Below are 6055 nucleotides of genomic sequence, written 5' to 3' on the forward strand. Positions count from 1 at the left end.
GAAGTTTGGGGTTGCGATGCTTATGTGAAAAAGCATCAACCTGATAAGCACGAACCCAAATCGGAGAAATGTGTCTTCATAGGATACCCAAAGGAGACTGTTGGGTACACCTTCTATCACAGATTTCGAAGGCAAGATATTCGTTGCTAAGAATGGATCCTTTCTAGAGAAGGAGTTTCTCTCGAAAGAAGTGAGTGGGAGGAAAGTAGAACTTGATGAGGTAATTGTTTACCTGCTCCCTTATTGGAAAGTAGTTCATCACTGAAATCAGTTCCAGTGATTCCTACACCAGTAAGTGAGGAAGCTAATGATGATGATCATGAAACTTTTGATCAAGTTACTACCGAACCTCGTAGGTCAAGCAGAGTAAGATCCGCACCAGAGTGGTATGGTAATCCTGTTCTGGACGTAATGTTATTTGACCATGACAAACCTACAGACTATGAGGAAGTGATGATGAGCCCAGATTCTGCAAAATGGCTTGAGGCCATGAAATCTGAGATGGGATCCATGTATGAGAACAAAGTGTGGACTTTGGTTGACTTGCCCGATGATCGGCAAGCCATAGAGAATAAATGGATCTTCAAGAAGAAGACTGACGCTGATGGTAATGTTAGTGTCTACAAAGATCGACTTATTGCGAAAGGTTTTTGTCCAGTTCAAGGAGTTGACTACGATGAGACCTTCTCACCCGTAGCGATGCTTAAGTCCGTCTGAATCATGTTAGCAATTGCCGCATTTTATGATTATGAAATTTGGCAAATGGATGTCAAAACTGCATTCCTTAATGGATATCTTAAAGAAGAGTTGTATATGATGCAACCAGAAGGTTTTGTCGATCCAAAAGGTGCTAACAAAGTGTGCAAGCTCCAGCGATCCATTTATGGACTGGTGCAAGCCTCTCGGAGTTGGAATATACACTTTGATAGTGTGATCAAAGCATATGGTTTTATACAGACTTTTGGAGAAGCCTGTATTTACAAGAAAGTGAGTGGGAGCTCTGTAGCATTTCTGATATTATATGTAGATGACATATTGTTGATCGAAATGATACTGAATTTCTGAATAGCATAAAAGGATACTTGAATAAGAATTTTTCAATGAAAGACCTCGGTGAAGCTGCTTATATATTGGGCATCAAGATCTATAGAGATAGATCAAGACGCTTAATTGGACTTTCACAAAGCACATACCTTGATAAAGTTTTGAAGAAGTTCAAAATGATTCAAACAAAGAAAGGGTTCTTGCCTGTGTTACAAGGTGTGAAATTGAGTCAGACTCAATGCCCGACCACTCCAGAAGAAAGAGAGAAAATGAAAGTCATTCCCTATGCTTCATCCATAGGTTCTATCATGTATGCAATGTTGTGTACCAGACCTGATGTGTGCCTTGCTATTAGTTTGGCAGGGAGGTGCCAAAGTGATCTAGGAGTGGATCATTGGACAGCGGTAAAGAACATCCTGAAATACCTGAAAAGGACTAATGATATGTTTCTCGTTTATGGAGGTGACAAAGAGCTCATCGTAAATGGTTACATCGATGCAAGCTTTGACACTGATCCGGATGACTCTATGTCACAAACTGGATACGTATTTTTATTAAATGGTGGAGCTGTCGGTTGGTGCAGTTCCATGCAGAGCGACGTGGCGGGATCTACATGTGAAGCGAAGTACATAGCTGCTTCGGAAGCAGAAAATGAAGGAGTCTGGATGAAGGAGTTCATATCTGATCTAGGTGTCATACCTAGTGCATGGGGTCCAATGAAAATCTTTTGTGACAATACTGGTGCAATTTCCTTGGCAAAGGAATCCATATTTCACAAGAGAACCAAGCACATCAAGAGATGCTTCAATTCTATCCACAATCAAGTTAAGGAGGGAGACATAGAGATTTTCAAGATACATACGGATCTGAATGTTGCAGACCCGTTGACTAAGCCTCTCTCACGAGCAAAACATGATCAGCACCAAGACTCCATGGGTGTTAGAATCATTACAATGTAATCTAGATTATTAACTCTAGTGCAAGTGGGAGACTGAAGGAAATATGCCCTAGAGGCAATAATAAAGTTGTTATTTATATTTCCATATATCATGATGAATATTTATTATTCATGCTACAATTGTATTAATCGGAAACTTACTACATGTGTGAATACATAGACAAACAGAGTGCCACTAGTATGCCTCTACTTGACTAGCTCATTAATCAAAGATAGTTAAGTTTCCTATCCATGGACAAAGAGTTGTCATTTGATTAATGGGATCACATCATTAGAGAATGATGTGATTGACTTGACCCATCCATTAGCTTGGCACGATAATCGTTTAGTTTGTTGCTATTGCTTTCTCCGTAACTTATACATGTTCCTATGACTATGAGATCATGCAACTCCCGAATACCAGAGGAACACTTAGTGTGCTAGCAAACGTCACAAGTAACTGGGTGACTATAAAGATGCTCTATAGGTGTCTCCAATGGTTTTTGTTGAGTTGGCATAGATCGAGATTAGGATTTGTCACTCCGAGTATCAGAGAGGTATCTCTGGGCCCTCTCAGTAATGCACATCACTATAAGCCTTGCAAGCAATGTGACTAATGAGTTAGTTATGGGATGATACATTACAGAACGAGTAAAGAGACTTGCCGATAACGAGATTGAACTAGCTATGACGATACCGACGATCGAATCTCGGGCAAGTAACATACCGATGACAAAGGGAACAACGTATGTTGTTATGCGGTTTGACCGATAAAGATCTTCGTGGAATATGTAGGAACCAATATGAGCATCCAGGTTCTGCTATTGGTTATTGATCGGAGATGAGTCTCGGTCATGTCTACATAGTTCCCGAACCCGTAGAGTTCGCACGCTTAACGTTCGGTGACGATTGGTATTATGAGTTTATGTGTTTTGATGAACCGAAGGTTATTCGAGTCCTGGATGTGATCACGGGAATGACAAGGAGTCTCAAAATGGTCGAGACATAAAGATCAATATATTGGAAGCCTATGTTTGGACATCGGAATGGTTCCGAGTGAGTTCGGGCATATACCGGAGTATCGGGGGGTTACCGGAACCCCCCGGGGAGTATATGGGCCCTAATGGGCTTTAGTGGAGAGAGAGAGAGGCAGCCAGGGCAAGCCGCGCGCCCCCTTGACGGAGTCCAGGACTAAGGGGTCCTCGGGCATCCGGCCTGTGATGAGGGCATAGACCTGGGGTAGGGTAATAGGCCCGACCTATACGTCCTACCTAAGGTTCTTGTCTTAGAAGCAAAGAAGTTCAAGAGTAAATAGGGAGGACCCAATAAAGGTGTCGAGTGCAATCCACTCGACCTTCCATTCACTCGGAGACTCCTTCTTCTTTAAGTCACTCGACTACTCAACCATTCGACCATGTAAAAGACCACTCGACATACAAGAAGACCTAAAGCCGCTCTGCGCAGCAACGGTCAGGCATTTACTCATATATTTAATGATCATTTGTAGCACTTCATTACAGACGTTACCTGTAACGCTCTCTCTTTATGAATATTGAACCCTGTGTAACGGAGGGGAGTAGGGGTCCTGGCGCACTCTATATAAGCCACCCCCTCCTCTGGGACAAGGGTTTGCACCCCCTGTAACACACATGCATATAATCCAGTCGACCGCCTCAGGGCTCCGAGACGTAGGGCTATTACTTCCTCCGAGAAGGGCCTGAACTCGTAAAACTCGCGTGTACAACCTCTCCACAGCTAAGATCTTGCCTCTACATACCTACCCCCTATTCTACTGTCAGACTTAGAACCATGACAGTTGGCGCCCACCTTGGGGCCGGTGTCTTAGCGACTTGTTGGAGAAGTTGCGGTTTTTCCAATCCCCATCAACATGGTTTCAGGCAGAGGTCTGGCCGAGGGCCGCGAGATCCATTTCGACGTGCTCGTGTTCGTTGCCGACGACTCTGCTTGGCTTCAAGAAGCTCCACTCGACGTCGAGGCGCTCCCCGTCCGCGGGGCAATGCACTTCCGCGCGTGCGTCCGTGGCGTCCTCCTATGGCAGCGCGTGCCTGTCCGCGGTGCAATGCACTCCCGCGCGTGCGTCCGTGGCGTCCTCCTATGGCAGCCGTCGACTCAGTATCGGTCGGCTCCTGTGCTGTCCTCCCTCCCTGTAGCCCGCCGGCGCTAGCGTTCCGGTCGATCGAGGCTTCAGCGGTGGGTGAGGCACGCGGTGGCTCGCTAGTCGGCCACCCCCAAGTCACGGCAATCGAGCCTGACGAAACTCTCTACGACCTGTTCGACTAGCTCCGTAGAGACTGCATCCGAGTGCGACAGTAGTGACCCCGTGGCGGAAGTCCTGATGGTCAATGGACCTCGCAGTCCTACTGGCTTCCCCCGCGGTGACGGTGGCGATGGCGGAGGCGATCCGTCGCGTGTTGACGAGGAGTACCGTCCCGAACCCCTCTCTTCGCTGCAGAGGGAAGAACTTCGCCGCCGGAACATGGATGCACTTCACACTCCTATCGTTGGAGAAACACCCGAGGCCTGAGCCTTGGAGGACGTGCACCTGGCCAACTTGGCTAAGCGCACTCGACTGGAGAACCTCCAGCGTGCACTCGACGAGCGTGCTCGGCAGCGGATCGCTGAGTCCAGTCGACGACAACTTTTTCCGCCTCCGACTCAGCTGGCAGAGGTTTGATGCAGATCAGGGCTTTACTCCGAGCAGCGGGAGAACAGAATACAGCTGTGTCACAGTCACGTAATAGGATCCATAGCAGATCCGTTATGGCAGATACAGTCCAGTCGGCTCACAGCCCAAGACCGCCCCGAGGCGTGAGGGACGTGGAGACCGGCGAGATCAGTACAGAAACCGTGAGCAGTATGATCACCGACTCGATCATGATGATCGTCGTCGAGTGCCGACGCCTCCCCCAAGGAGTGGGTCATACGTGCCTCGGCAGCATGATGACAGACGCCCTCCCAGTGGTGGGCGAAGGATTCCAGTCGACCCCAGGGAACCGGGCTATGATGCGAGATCTATTCTCGTTCAGGGTCTAGTCGACAGAAACAGAGCTCACAGAGAAGGCCACGATAGAGATCTTCCAACCAGCGGCAGAGTGCATGTCTCAAGTCCAGAGTGCTTCAGTAGAGCCAACAGGGCTGCGGTGATTCCTCCCAACTTCAGGTTGGCGACTGGAGTCAGTAAGTTCACTGGTGAGTCCAAGCCTGACACTTGGCTAGAGGACTACTGAGTGGCTGTTCAGATTGGCGGTGGCAATGATGAAGTGGCCATGAAGCACCTTCCTCTGATGTTGGAGGGCTCGGCCAGAGCATAGTTAAATCAGTTAGCACCAGGTAGTATTTATAGCTGGGAAGAACTTGCCCGAGTGTTTGTCAGAACATTCGAAGGAACATGCACACGGCCAGCAGGGCTAACAAAACTGCAATCTTTTGTGCAGAAGCCAAATGAAACTTTGAGGAATTATATCTAGAGATGGATCACGTTGCACCACACGGTGGAGAATGTGCCTAATCACCAAGCAGTTTGTGCCTTCAAAGAAGGTGTCAAATATCGAGAGTTGAATCTGAAGTTCGGTCGGACCGGAGATATGTCTCTGAGTCAAATGATGGAGATTGCCACTAAGTATGCCAATGGTGAAGAGGAGGATCGGCTCCGGAGTGGCAAACACAAAACAGTCGCCCACGAAACCGGAGGAGGAAACTCCAGTCAGAAGCAGAAGCGCAAAGCCGAGCCAGCTGCTCCTGGAGAAACCTTGGCCGTGACTCTAGGAAAGTTCAAGGGGAAGCCCAAAGGACCGTGGAATCCCAAGAAAATAAAGGATCAAGACGGAAATGATGTGTTGGATTTGCCATGCCACATTCACACAAAGAAAGATGAAGAGGGTAATCTCATTTACCCGAAGCATACCACTCGACAGTGTCGGCTCCTAATCCAGCAGTTCTGAGAGAAACAGCCCAAAGAAAAGGAAAAAGTGTCAGACAAAGTTGAGGACAAAGAGGAAAGTGATGATGGTTACCCCCACGTTAATTCCACTCTGATGATTTTTGCTGATGTTG

Source organism: Triticum urartu, chromosome 3, assembly GCF_003073215.2.
Source record: "Triticum urartu cultivar G1812 chromosome 3, Tu2.1, whole genome shotgun sequence".
NCBI classification, from domain to species: domain Eukaryota; kingdom Viridiplantae; phylum Streptophyta; class Magnoliopsida; order Poales; family Poaceae; genus Triticum; species Triticum urartu.